The sequence below is a fragment of the Ailuropoda melanoleuca genome, chromosome 12 (assembly GCF_002007445.2).
Source record: "Ailuropoda melanoleuca isolate Jingjing chromosome 12, ASM200744v2, whole genome shotgun sequence".
In the NCBI taxonomy this organism is placed as follows: domain Eukaryota; kingdom Metazoa; phylum Chordata; class Mammalia; order Carnivora; family Ursidae; genus Ailuropoda; species Ailuropoda melanoleuca.
The window spans coordinates 10463661-10477780 of NC_048229.1; the positions used below are offsets into that span (position 1 = coordinate 10463661).

The 14120-nt window shown below is 59.9% G+C and overlaps 1 protein-coding gene across 1 annotated transcript in view; it reads right to left on the reverse strand.

Moving 5' to 3' along the window:
- RBM19 (RNA binding motif protein 19) overlaps nt 1-14120 on the reverse strand; it is a 146183-nt gene that overhangs the window by 22416 nt on the left and 109647 nt on the right. The window lies entirely within an intron of this gene.

A 14120-nucleotide genomic window follows, 5' to 3' on the forward strand; every position in this document is an offset into this window, starting at 1 on the left:
TGGCTGGGGAAACCGAGGCCAAGAGGGAGGGGGACGCAGCCGGCAGAAGGACACACACAGGCAGCGCCTCGGCTGAATCTCAGGAACCCCTCTGCAGGAGGGGGTGTCATCACCCCCACTTCACAGCTGGAGAGATGGAGGTGCAGGGCGATGCGCACCCCCAAGGCTCCCAACTACCACACGTCAGCCCCTGGGTTCTGCCTCAGTTGTCCCGTTTGCAGTCCACACGTGCTGTCTGGGTTGTGCCCTGCGGCGTCTCCTGGGGCCCTGACTCGGGGCGGGGGGCATGGCCACGGTGGCACGGGAGCCTGAGACCCTGAGACAGGCATGCGGCCACCGCATCTGGCCTTAGCGTCACACACACTGGCTTGGGCACTACCCCAGCTGCGTGTCCTCAGGCGGGGGGCACGTACCCCGTGAGGTTCACTCCCTCATGCATAAGATCAGGGGGGCGGACAGGGCAGTTGCTCCACCCTTGCCCTTCTCCGTGGCCACCACCGCCGACCCGCAGGTCCACAGGCAAGTCTTCCCTTCTGCCTGGAGCAGGGCGGGCTCATCCTTCCAGTGAGAGCCTCCCTGGGCAGCCCACGTGTCAACACTTGGCACACACACTCGGGGACGCAGGCTCGGGCCCTCCGCCCCACCGAAGACCAGCCTCTCACTGCCTCGGTCTCCTTGCCTGTAACGTGGGGGCACTACCAACACCTCCTGGGGGTGTGGGGGGAATTCATGGGGGAAAAAGAGCAGTGACCGGCACGTGGCGGACCCCAGTCGATGGCGGAGAGACCATGTCTGTTGCTCTGACTCCCGTCTCGGGTGCTGACTTAACGTCTCGCTTTGCCATGAGGCCTGCAGGTGCCAAAAGGACAGGGCCCGTCACAGGACGGCCAGTACATAGTAGGTGATCAACGAACTGCTATCAGGTAAATAATGACAGGATTGGGTTTGTAAAGGCCAAGGGAGGCGCGGTACTGCTTCCCCACCCCAGGCTGGAAAACGGATCCACGGACCCCTGTGGGGCGAAGGGCATAGGAAGGTCAGCGACTGGCTAACCCCATGGGCTTGCATGTCACACAACCTGAGGTCCCTGCTCCAGGCCTAATGGCTCAGTGACCTGGGGCAAGTCACTTCAGCTGCTGGGGTCTCGGCTTCCTCGTCTGTGCGTGGGGGCTGAGAACGGGACCTGTCCCCCGGGGCGGCCGGGAGCACCCGCGAGTCTGAGCACGGAGCCCCGCACGCTAAGGGCGCGGCACTCGGGAGCCATGACCGCGCTCGTGGGCCGGGCCATCTGGCTCGGATCGGGCCCCCAATCCACCCCCCCGACCCAGGGGAAGCGTCGGGCCCGAGTTCCCACCACACGACACCCAGCGGCGCCCGCCGGCCCTGCCTGTGCGCGGAGCACCCCGCTTGCCGAAAACAGCTGCTGAAATCCCACTTCCCCGACATCAAAAGCCTCAGTGGGTTTTCACCAAACAAACATAATGCAGAACCAGAGAAAAGGTGTCAAATAAATAAACCAAACAAGCTGTGCATTTTCTTCCAGCGTCACAGCTGCGCCCGAGGGTAAACAGCACGCGGGTGTCACCAAACATCAACGCCCGAGAAATTACCTTGACAAAAAACTCAGCCGTCCCCCAACAACCCCCCAGTCCTGCCCCCCTCCAACCACCATTTTGCATTTCTGGAGTTCCCATCTAATGATTTTATTTTTCAATTAATTCCTTGACAGAATGCCAGCCCGCGTCTCTCTCCCGGCCCTGGCTGGCGCTGTCGCCCCGCATGCAAGGCACAGGCAGACAGAAAGGCGCGAGCGGCCGGGCGGGGGGCTGCGGGACGAGAGAAAGCACCTCATGGGGTTTTGTTCCAGAGGCAGCACGCCGAGCAAGGCCGAGCAGAGTGGCGGACAAGGGAATTCTGGAAGGGCCCTGAGAGGTGCAGGCGCTGGCAGCGGGGGAGGCTGGGGCCAGGCTGCCAGGACCAGAGGCCGCTGCTCCGGGCTGGGCCTCCTGGGGCCAGAGCCTCACGTCTCTGTGCTCCGTCCCCGCACTTACACAATGGTGCCCCGCTCGGACGGGGCCTGGGGCTCCAGGAGGGCAAACGTACTAGGTCTTTCCAGCAGCGCCTGGCGCGCAGCGAAGGCTGGCCCATCTTGCAGCTCGGTGATGGACGCTGTCACTGGATGCTAACGGATGCAGGCAGCTTACTTCTTTAAAATGGGGGCAGCAACAGCAGCCCTGGACCGATGCAGGAGCCACTGGGGGTGCCCCATCCTGGAGGCCGCCCGCAGCATTAGTGCGTGGCTCGGGGACACGTCAAAGGTGGTCTTTGGCCACTGGGCTATGCGTGGCCCTGGTGCGGGGCCAGCCGGAAGGGTTGGGGACATGAGCCCCCCAGAGAAAGCCTCCACCAGGGAGGTGTGTTAATGGGGAGTTGGTGGACACACGTTCCAGCTCCCTCGTCTCCCAGGGGACAGCTCCGAGCTGTGTGGCCACACAGATTTGGAGGGCCCTGGTGGGCTGAGCGCCAGCTGCCCACGGCGGGGCCCGCTCACTGCGGCCCCGGGACTGGTTCCCTCACTTCCCCCCCGTTCCTCATGCGCTTCCTGGGCTCACCTCCTACGTGATCTGCCTGTACCCAAATCCACATCTCAGGCTCTGCCTGTGGGGGACCCACACCAAGACACCACGTCTACAGGTGACCCAATTGGAAGGAAGGCTCCCACGTGACACAGGCCCCCGGTGGAGTGTTTTGAGTTTGCTGACAGGATTCAAGATTTAAAACACTACTTACTAATATGCAAACGGAGGGAAGATGCTACATAAAAGTCTCCATTTCTAGGTGCTCTGGAAACGGGCTGACCCGGCCACAACGGGCCCACGTCCGCCGCTGAACGTGAGCACATGCTATGTACCAGGCCTGGGGCTGCGGCCACAGCTGTGAAGAAAACGCTGAAGGATATTTTGAACCGCCAGCCACGGTGGCTGTGTCGGGCCTGACGGTGGGCAGGGCCCAGGCAGCCGAGGCAAGCTGAGGGCTGGCCAGGAAGAGCTGAGAAGCGGAGGGCCCTGGCGTTCCTTGGGCCTCCGTGTCCCAGGCACCCGCTGGCCCTGAGCAGCAGGCTGGGTGGGCCCTGGGAGAAGTGCCCCGAGCACACTCCCCCCACACCCCGTCACACCAGCGATGCCCACGGTCCCGCGGCTCAGTGGCCTGCCCTGCAGTGGACACACTAGCTTGGTTGCCCCTTAGGAAAGAACTCCCAGCAGACAAGCCATGAAACAGACACCCTGCAGCACCCACCCACCTACAGCAGCGGCGTTCACCCAACTGCCTGAGAGAATCATCTAGAAACCACTGGAGCCGGGCCCCCACCCCCCGAGGTTCTGATGCGATTGGCCTGGGGCGGCCGTTGGCTACTGAGACTGATGATCATTGCCCTTACGAATCACCCCGGAGCTGGGGCTCCGGCTCGTGGGGAAGCATGAGACCGTGCCGCCTGGTAGGCCCTCGCTCTGTGCGTTCCACGCAGCTGGCCCGGAAGCTCCCCGTCCACGGGGCCCGGATTACGGTGGATTTAGCCTGTCGTAGGGCTGTGGGGCCGGGCTAAGCTTGGGGGCTTTCAGGCTCCGTCCTGCATGTGTTTGCATTAGTTACAGATGCCGGAGAGGCTAGTGAGGGCTGGGGAGGACGGCGAGCGGCCAGGTGAAGGTGACTCACCGCAGTGGAACAAAGGAAAAAGGAAGGGAACAGGTGGAAGGCATCCCCACTCCCCTGCCTCGGGCCTGGAGGGATCGTTCCGTTTCCAGTAGTGACTTGACGGGCAAGAGCCTCCCGTCCCCCTCCTCCTGGCACAGCCCTGGGTTGGGAGGACGTGGTAACGTGTCCTCAGGGGGCCAAGGTGGGAGGAAGTCTGCCCCAGATCTGGACGCGCACGGGCCTCGCGAGGCCAGGCAGGCACGGGAGGGAGACGATAGGGTGGGTTGAGGGCTGTGGCAACTTGGCCCCAGCTGCCCTATGGGCCCTGCTTCACCACAGTGGTCAGACCTGACTTTTCCAGGGACCAGAATCTCCATTTTTCAGGCCAAGTCTTCTGAAAGCACAATAGTGGCAATTTATTAAAAAAAAACAAAACACCAAAAAAAGAACCAAACCCCACCTGTGCATATCTTATAGGCACACTAAAGATCTGAGGCAGAGCTCGGCTGACGGCTCACCTGTGCAGCCTCTGATTTATGGTCTCTCCCCTCTCTGTCTACAGAGCCCCACTAGTTTCACTTGTGGCCACAAAGCAGTCACAAAAATCTCCCCGTCTGTCTTGTTTTTTTCTTGGGTTTCTCTGGCCTGGGCCCACCGACAATTCAGAAGCAACATCGGCCGCCCCCTGCCACCAGCCCCAACCCTGGAGGGAAGCCCACCCTCCTCCCGGCCCTATTGCCAGCACTCTGGTCCCCAGGTCCCCAAACCCCTGTCCAATCCGGGCCCGGCCCCTTCCCCTCCCAAGTCGCTCTGAAATTCTCCTTCTGTCAGTTTAATTCCGTGATCGATGAGGAAGAGCAGGAGAAATGGCCCGGCACAGCTGGTTTCCCCGTTAGCCCTAGCAGGGATTCCTGGCCTCGCTGGCGACGGCTGAGTGACATGTTTGCGGAGCGCAGAGAACACAAGTCAATAACAATTTAGCTGGATTGGGAGCAAGTACCTTCCCCGCACGGACAGCCACTCCCGGGGGAAGGGAGAGAGCGGGCAGGGTATTGCTGAAGCGCCTGGAAATATTTCCAAAACACCACTCCAAGAGGCTCGGGTGTGGGCAGGAAGGAGGCAGGAGGAGGAGGTGACCTGGAGACACGTGCTCCCGCCAGCTCCGGGCCGCTCTAGCCTCCCCAGCACCTCGGCAGGGGACGCATTCGGCTGTTGGAACGTGGAGCCCTCCCTACCGCCAGCCATTTGCACCCTTGCTGGCGGCTGTCGCCGAGGAGCTGTCTGACCCAAACAATTCCCGCTTCTCCATGGGTCTTCGCTCGACTCTGCCTCCACCAGCTGGGGTGGATGGGCCACTTGAGAAAGGAGCTGGCCGGGGAAGGCGGCGCCCTTCCGAGAGGGCAGGGGTAAGACGCGGTGGCAGGTGGGACAGTCCCCCTCGTCTGCTTCCTGCTGGGCTGCCTGCCTCCGTGAAGCCTTAAGGAGGGAACGAGAGGCACCCAAATGGAGGAATAAAAGCGAGGCGAGGGGAGCTTACGGGAACCTTCTGTCTCCAGGGAGCTGCAAAGATCCACAGCAAAGGGATATTTTGAATAATAAATTCTGTGACTTCACATACTTGCTTGAACTTTCCTGACTGTGATTTTTAAAGCCCGATGATTATGTTTTCATGGCCAAGATCAAGAAGGCATATTTGCAAGGGCTGGCGTGGGGATAACGGGCTCTCCTGGTCCCCGATCTTTTGAAAATGTGCCGTCCTAGAAATGATTAAGTTATGGAAGGGGGGGGTTGGTGAACTGTTGCAGGCTTTAAATATCATCTGTATGCTGATGACTTCCAAATTTATATCTCAGCCCAGACTTCGCCCCTGAGCTCCAGACTCATAGATCTATCTGCTTGACATCCCACGGGGAGTCCTAATAGGTGACTCAAACCCCATGTGCCCCCCAACCCCCACCTGCTTTTCCCAGCTTCCTGGGCTTCATCATCACGACGCACCGCCATCCTGAGTGGCTCTGAGCAGAAATCTCCACACTGGCCTTAACTTCCCTCATGCCTTCCAGAAGCAAATTAGGCTGGCTCTACCTTCACCACATAGGCTCAATCCACCTGCTTCTCTCCATCCCCTACGGTCTTTGTCCCCACCCAGGCCACTGCCCCTGCTTGCTGGGAGGACCACAGTGGGACTCCTACCTCCATTCTTGCCCCTCTGCAATGCACGCCCCATAGAACAGGGAGGAAGAGGTCTGACAGTGTAAATTCTCCCTTCTTAAATCTTTGAGGGACTTCCTGCTTTATGCTGAATAAAAGCCAGGCTCCCTGCCAGGCCCCAAAAGGAGCCCTGCTGGCCTCTCTCCAGCTTTGTTTCCCAGCATTCTCCACCCTGGAACTATTCTCTAGCCATGGTGGCCTGTTAAGACTATGTTCCTGCCCCAGGGCCTTTGCACCTGTGGGTCCCTGTGCCTGGAATGTGTTTCCCCCCCGATCTGTGGCTGGCTGGCTTTCTTCTTCCCATCACGAAAACACCGACTCCTTGGAAAGACCTTTTTCCGGTCCAGGGCTGTGCCATGAGGAGGGGAAAATCTCTCCACTCCTCCCCACCTCTGAGGCATCTTGCTACTGTTTCTAATTCCCTCCATAGGGCTTGCTATCATCCTAATTTTGTTATTTACTTTTTCTTTTGTCATCTGTCTCTGCCCAGGAAATACCAGCTCTACGAGGGCAGGGGCCTTGTCTTCGGTTCACTGCTTGGTCCTCAGGGCTGAGTAAGCCTTGACCATGAGGTGGTCAGTGCAGAGTTGAGCACATGAATGAATGAATGAATGAGCAGAGTATATGGGGGGCAGAACAATGGGGACTCCTTCCCAGGGAAAGCTGGAGTTCTTAAGCAGAGCACTCCAGTCGGGGGGGGGGGGGGAGGGGGTGTCTGTGATGCTTCTAGAACTGTATACTCTCTGAGAAAGAAGGGGGCATGGTAGGAGGAATTAGCCGTCCCCGTGGCTTTTAGGTAAAACAAGGGCAGCATTTCTTGAGCCCCAGGGGCTGCCAACTCCTTCTGTAAGTGGTGAGGCAGTGAACAGTTTTGGCTTTGCAGGCCACGGTGTCTCTGCTGCAGCCACTCTGCTCTTCCCTCGCACTGTGAGCACGCGGCCGGACCAACCACGGGAACACACAGGCACGGCCATGTGCCAAAAGCCTTTTATTTACAAAAACATGCTGCAGGCTGGGTCTGGCTGTGGGCTCTGGTTTGCAACCGCTGCCCTACCTGGACGGGGAGGCCAGGTCCGATAAAGGGGGATAATTTGGGATCTGGGGGCTTCTGCCGAATAGGGAGTAGGGAGATAGGGTTATCTGCTCTGCAGTGTGCAAAGCTGTGTGCTCTCTGGCAATCCACTAGACCTCTCTGGGTCTCAGTGTGCACCTCAGAAAGACGGGAACACCACCTCTCCCCAGTGAGCTGGGAGGCCAAACCCCTCGGCTGTGCTCCCCGCACAGAGCAGTCCTCCCCTTGGCCCTCTCCCCTCTTCTCCTGCACCTGATTTGGTCTTTAATAAGAAGTCACATGGCTGCCTCTTTCACACTGGTGTGTGTCGAGTCTCACGGTGGGGAAGAGTGGGCTTCAGGCCAAGCAGACCCCAGGGCTGGCTGCACAGCTAACTGTCCAGCATCTCTGCGCCCCGGCTTCCCTCCCGTGGGGTGACAGTGAGGAGGGACAGAACCGGCTCCCGCACCGTGGCTGCTACAGATGAGATGCTCGGTTAGAATGGGCCCTGATGTTCATGTGTCTGGCTCCCAGTTAGGGGCGCCCACTCTGTGCTAGACGCAAGGCCACGCAGGGGGCGTGGAGAGGGCCCTGTGCCCTGGAGGGTAGAGCCTCACGGGGAGAAGAGACATCAGACAATCCCACACAGGAACACAAAGTGGAAGGAAGATGGGGCGAGGGATGATGCGGGAACTGAACAGACAAGGGGTACCAGGGAGAGGGCCAGTCTCTGACGCTCTGGTTGAGAGCTGCGGCGAGGGGGCCCGGAGTCGGGCAGCCAGGACAAGGGCACTGGCAGTCAGGCCCCTTCCCCGCCTGGTCCCCGCCGGTGCCCGGCTGGGGGTGGGGGTGTGTGCTGGAGGCTTGGGACCCACCTGGACGGGCACCCGTCTGCACCCAGAGATAGCAGATCGCCCACCGCGGCCTGGCCCGGCGCAGGCGGGCGGGGGAGGCGCCGCTGCTAGCCGCTTGCCATGCCGGTCATGTCTGCGCTCCCAGCTCCGGAGGTGAAAGGTGCGACCGCTAACCACAGCCCATCAGTCCTCCCAGCTGGAGTAAGACAACGGCGGGAAGCAGAGCCGTGCTCCCGGCCAAATAAAAGCCTGTTTGCCCAGGCCTCCCCGGCTGTGCGGGCTCTGAAACAGAGGGTTCTGCGGGCGGATTGCTTCTCTACCATTATATTCTTTCGGTGCCACTCGCGGGTACCACGGCCTGCCGAGGCCCTGAAAGCTTCTCGATGCCTCAACCCTGCTGGTTTGTAACACGCTCGGGAAGAAAAGGACACAGCCAGTGGCCGGCTTTCTTCTTTCTTCCCTCCTTGCTCTCTCTTTTCACCCTCCCACACGTGAGGCACCGAAGAATAGCACTTCACCTACCGGGGGCGCGAGGTGCAGAGGGGAGAGGCGGGTCTGGGCCGGGAGGGGAGGGGAGGCGGGACAGGGGCGAGGGGAGGACGGCTCCGGGGAGGACGGCCAGCTTGCTATTCCCTCTCAAAGCACCTCTGTCTGGTGTCAAGACTCTGGGCAACTTTTCCAGTGACATTGAGAGACCTGCTCTTTGCTGTTCAGTGTGATGGGCATATCGTAGGCCTCACCTGAGAAGGGAAAACGTGACACCCTGCCATCTTACAGGGACAAGGGCTAGGAGGAAGCCTTCCTAAGGGTGGGGAAGCCGGGCGGTGGGGGTTTAAAACAAGCTTCTTTGGCTGCCAATACAGGAGCCTCGGTGAGTGGCAAGCACCAGGCCAGGCAGGGAGCACGTCTAGGTCCCACACCTGCGTCGGAACGCAGGGCACTCCGAACGCCGTCTCCCCTGCGAGGAATCCTCCTCCTCGCTACTGTGTACTCAGAGGCTACCGTGTGCCCGGCAGGGGCTACGCGCTCAAGACACGGGAGACCAGCCGCCATCGAGAGTCAGATGCAAATGCACCATCCTGGGCGCTGCCCGCGTGCCGGGCACCTCCATTCCCCCAGTCACACACGCGGGCACACACACACTCGGTTATCACCCAGGCTTGTAAAAACCAGGGCTCATCCTCTGTCTCTCTTCCTTGTCCTGAGCACATCCTCCCTGAGCCCGGCTTGACTGGGACGCGAGGTCAACGAGGCGCTCTGGGCGGCCCCGAGAAGGAACTGAGCAAGTGACGTCTGTCACATGCTCCCCTGTGCCAGGAGCATCAGAGGCATCATCTCCTTGAGCACCGCGGGTCCCCAGAGAAGGTGGACGCCCTCGCCCCACCGTACGGATGACAAAGCTGAGGCCGAGTGCCGTGCCCAAGGTCACAGAGCAGGTATGGGGGACACACCCTGGGGTCAGTGGAAGGGGCAGCGGGGCACACCCGCTGTTACAAAGACTCAGTCCAGCAGCATGGCCAAAAGCCCAGGTCTGACTCCTGATTCGGCTGCTAGTAACCGGGTGCTCCCTTGGGCAGGGTATCTGCCCTTTCTGTGCCTCAGTTTACTCATTTGTGAAGCAGAACCGAATGATGGTATTTACCTCTTAGGATTCTGCAGGATTAATACCTGCGCCCGCCCGTCGATAATACCTGGCACGGAATAAGGCTTAACAGATGAAAGTTGTTACAGCAGTAGTAATAATCATTAGTGTTATCTAGCCTGAACCGCGCACGGCTGTCCACTGTCACCTAGGCTCGTCAGGGACTCTTGGTTAGAGAGGGGCTGGTCTCAGGGGCTGTGAACGAAGCTTTCAGTTCGCGAGCAAGCCTCGTGCCTGGCCCTGCTGAATGGCCGAGACGCCTGCCTGTCATTCCCCGGCCCACCTTCCACAGGGAGCCCTTTGTGTGGCCTCGTGGCCTTGGGGCTCGGACTGGGCAAACAGGGCTGGGGCCTCCACCTGAGATCTGAGTGCCTTCCTGGCAGAGCTCGGCCTGGAGGGAGGAAACTGGGCGTAGGTCCCACTTGCCCTCGGAGTCCGCCAGGGCCCTGGAAGCGCTGAACAATGCCGATTTTGACACAAATGAGCTGGGTATTTTTCGCCATGTGGGAAGGGGCAGGGCGGGGAAAAGGGTCCAGCCAGGAAAGCGGGAGGCCAGCAGCCCTATTCTGAACATTCAGGGCTGCGGGGGTACCTCCCATTCCCCGAAGAGCTCAGACAATGGGGTGGGTGGGTAAGAGGGACCGTGGGCTCCAGAGCACCTGTTCTACGATGATTCACCCCCCTCCCCTTCGGGTCCAGCTAACGTGGGAAGGACGGATGGAGCCGTTGCCCTGAGTACAGGGCGCCTCAGCCAGACTGTATGAGCTTGAACCTGCTTCCACCATTCACTGCCTGCGTGACCCGGGCAAGCGACTTCATCTCCGCCTGCCTCCACCCTTCATCTGTAAAATGGGACGACACAGGGCTTCTGCCTGCTGGGAGTGCCCTGCGGGGCGGGGGGGGTGCCCTGCGGTGGGGGGAGGCCCTGTGGGTGACAAAACCAAGGCAGCTTCTGCTGCTTTTGTTACTCACAGATCATTTCAGGACAAGTCTACAAGCGGGTGCCTTTGTTAGCCTCCTAGGTCGGGGAAGGGGAAACGGAAGCCCAGAGGGCACACTGACGCCTCCCTGGACACTCAGCCAGGGAGCAACAGAAACCGGGTCTCCTTGATTACAAGGTCAACGCTCTTTCTCCTACAGCCAACCTTTTGGGGACCAGGAGCTTACGGAAAATCTGACGACAATAGATCCTCTTGCCAAAGAGGTGAACACATGCACACACGTGTGCACACACACACGTGCACATGCACGCACTCCCCCCTGCCCCCGTGACAGCCTTTCTGGGTATTCACAGCTCCTCTGAGGCCAGCCCCAGACTAGGATCCACGAAGACAAGGTTTCACGGATTCCAGGGTACAAATCCCTATGTCTTATGTTGCTGTGTTCTGGAGAGAGCTTTCTTTTGTTTTCAGAGGATTATCATGTGTTTCTTTGGGCAAGAGTGCAGTGAAACACAACCGGGAATGACTTTACTCTCAGGCTGTCTTGCTGTCGCCTCTTCACGACCCAGACAGGTGAGGCCGGTGTGGAGGTTGGACATGCGGGTACGTGTCTGAGAGACCCCTCCAGATGGGAGGCCTCCCCTCAGCAAAGACTGCCGGCTCCCCCCCGCTCCGTCCATACCCCTGCTGCTCATGGGCACCAGACGGGCTGGATATTCTCCAATGCCACCAGATCCATCCTCTGTCCTGCTGTCCCCCGGCAGGTGTCCCTGGGGGACCTGGCCCTCCGGCTTACAGATGCAACGGACCAAGGAGAGACCAAGAGGGGAGCAGAGGTGGAAGGAGAGGAAGCTGCAGCTATTTCTCCCCCAGCTCCCCACCTGCTTTGGGGAGTTCTCTGGCATTGGCTGTGGCCCTCTCCACTAGGGGATCGAGTAGATGTCTGTAGGCCCTGCTCTTGATGGACCCCAGGGACATCACTTCCTCCCCACCTGCCCCTATAGGCGCTAGGGATGGGGCGAGGGCTGGGGGGGGACCGCTCCTCATTCCTGTTCACCTCTGGCCCCTGCCCTCATCTCCGCATTGCAGGCTCTTCCTGCCAACCCCTGGGGTAAATTCTGTTCCCTGTTAGGACCTTGCCCATCTTTCCTTGGTGCAGGGAGGGTCTGGTAGCACTCACTTCCACAGACTCAGTTAGCTCAGAGCTCATGACCCCTTCCAGAACCCGAGAAGGCAATGTTCCTCGAGGGGGACTCAAAGAGAGTCCAAACACAGAGCTGGGCTGACCCTCAAAACTGACCTCGAGGCCCTCATCCCACCTTGCATTTGAGCTTATCATAGGCGGGGACGCGGTTACACGCACCCCGCAGGGCCTTCTAGGAGGACACAATTCCAAAGGCCCAGCTGACGTTTTCCATCATTTCTGGAAGGGACCCAAGAAAGTCTACATTCAGGGTCTGGATGAGTCAGGATGAAGGAAGCCATGCAGGAAACACACTCACACACCCCAGGTCTAACAAAGGCCCCAAACTTCTGGAAAATGGCATTTGCTAGTGCCATGCAGTACAGGGCGACAGGGCGGGGTGGGAGGCTCTAGGGCTGGCCTGGAGTTCGGATCTGCCACTCTCCAGCTCCGTGACCACGGCCAGTGCCTCGGTTCGTCTACAGAACAGAGACAGCAGGGCCTGGAGCTGCTACTGCGGCCCTGAGGCCGAGACGGTGCAGGTCATATGCTGAGGACGGGCCCTGGCGCAGAGCGAGTCCTTAGTAACACTAGCTGCCATGTGTCACTTCAATGCTTGGTGGGTCTCAGTTTTCCCATCCGAAAAATGGGGCTGATCAAGGGCACCTGGGTGGCTCAGGCGGTGAAGCGTCTGCCTTTGGCTCAGGTCATGATCCCAGGGTCCTGGGGTCGAGTCCTGCATGGGGCTCCCTACTCAGCAGGGAGTCTTAGCTTTTCTTTCTGCCCCTCCCCCCGCTCACGCTCTCTCGCTCGCTCTCAAATAAGTAAAATCTTAAAATTAAAAAAAAACACCAAAAACCAAAAACTGGGGCTCACATGCCCACGTCGCAGGGCTGCTGGGGTGTTTGCGGGAAGACGTGTGTAACCAAGCCACTGTCTCCATGACTCCTGTGACTGCGGCTGCCCTGTCTGGGCCGCGGATACTCAGAGGCGGCCGATCCCACACGAACGCTCCTGGCCGCGTCTTTCCGCGGCAGTGAGGCAATAATGCTGTCTTTGGAACTCAATTTATTGAAGGGGGCTTCTCTCTGACGCAGGACAGAACTGCTGAGCCTGCAGGCCGCCGGCCCTGGGGGTGGGCAGTGCGGACGAGCGGGCAGCGACCCTTACACAAACATTTGCCGACGGGGGCATTTGGGCCTGTCAATGGCTGTCGATAAGGACAGGTTCCCTTTCTGCACATCAGGATTTGGGGACTTATTGAGTTGTAAGCCTGGGACTGTGTACTCAGTCCTCATTTCTCTGGTTTCTTGTGCGCCTTTGCCGGTATCCTCCCCAGCCTGAGACGGGGGGCCTGCCCTGTACCGGACGCTGTGCCAGGCACGGGGGACCCAGAGAGGAACCCAAGGACATAGTCCCCATGCCGGGAAAGGCATCAGTCCAGGGAGGATAAAACCATAAAGGAATATATGGTGACCCAGCACGGAAGTATAGGAAAGGAGGTGGGAGAGCAGAGGATGGAGCCGTTACTGATACCCCAGGAGGGGGGCAGAGGCAGGGAGGGCTTGCTGGGGGAGGTGTCATTTGAGCTGGGCCTTAATGGCTGCATAGGCTGTGCCTGCTTAACGAAACGGGCAGGCCGAGCATTCTGAGCAGAGGGAAGAACACATGGGAAGACACACAGCACTGCGTGGCCTTCGGGGAGGTTTGGTGGGACGAGGCTGGGAAAGGCCCCTGGAGTGGGCAGGGTGAGGGTGTATTCTGAAGGGTCTGGAAGGCTGAGCGACTGAGAGGCTTTCATCCTGTCTCCGGAGTTGGTAGCACACCTGAGGGGGGTGCACTTTTGCACCCCCGAGACACTGTTGGGAAGCCCTGCTTGCTAGCCCGGAGCAAGACCAGAGAGGCCCCACTGGAAAACTCCCTCCCCGTGAGGGCCGCCTTCTCTGCGTGTCCCCCCCAAGCTGCCACATGACCGGGGAACCCGAATGTCACTAGCTGGGACCGTAAATGATCACGTCCTGGCTCCAGGCTCCATCCCTACACGATGAGTGGGGCAAGGGTGGGCTCTGTAGCCAACACCCCCACTCTGCCCCCAGGGGACACTGTTGGCTCCCCGCTGCCCAGTGGGGGTGGGTGAGGGGAGCAGTGGCAGGCACTTGGGTAAATGGTCTACCCAGGAAAGCCCCCGAGAGCCATGACCCCTCCAGTTGTCCCTGGGACTCCTGGGTGGAGGGCAGCAGACTGCCTCAGAGCGGCCGTGGCTGATGCCGTGGGGGAGAGCACGGAACCCCCTTACCGGGCCCGGCCTTCCCAGGCAGCGGGGAGGAAGAGGCGCATTCCCAGCCGGGTGAGGCTACTTCCTGGGCACCCGTCACTAAGCCAAAGGGATCCTAAGTGGATAGGAGGCTAGCAGCTGCCCCTTCACTGCCTGGCCTTGAACGCACTTCTGAGATGCATGGGAGAGGCGTGGAGATGGGATCCAGGTTCAAAGGTCCCTCGCTATCCCGAGTGCGGGGGTGCACGCTGTGAGGGACCGTCGGGGGCA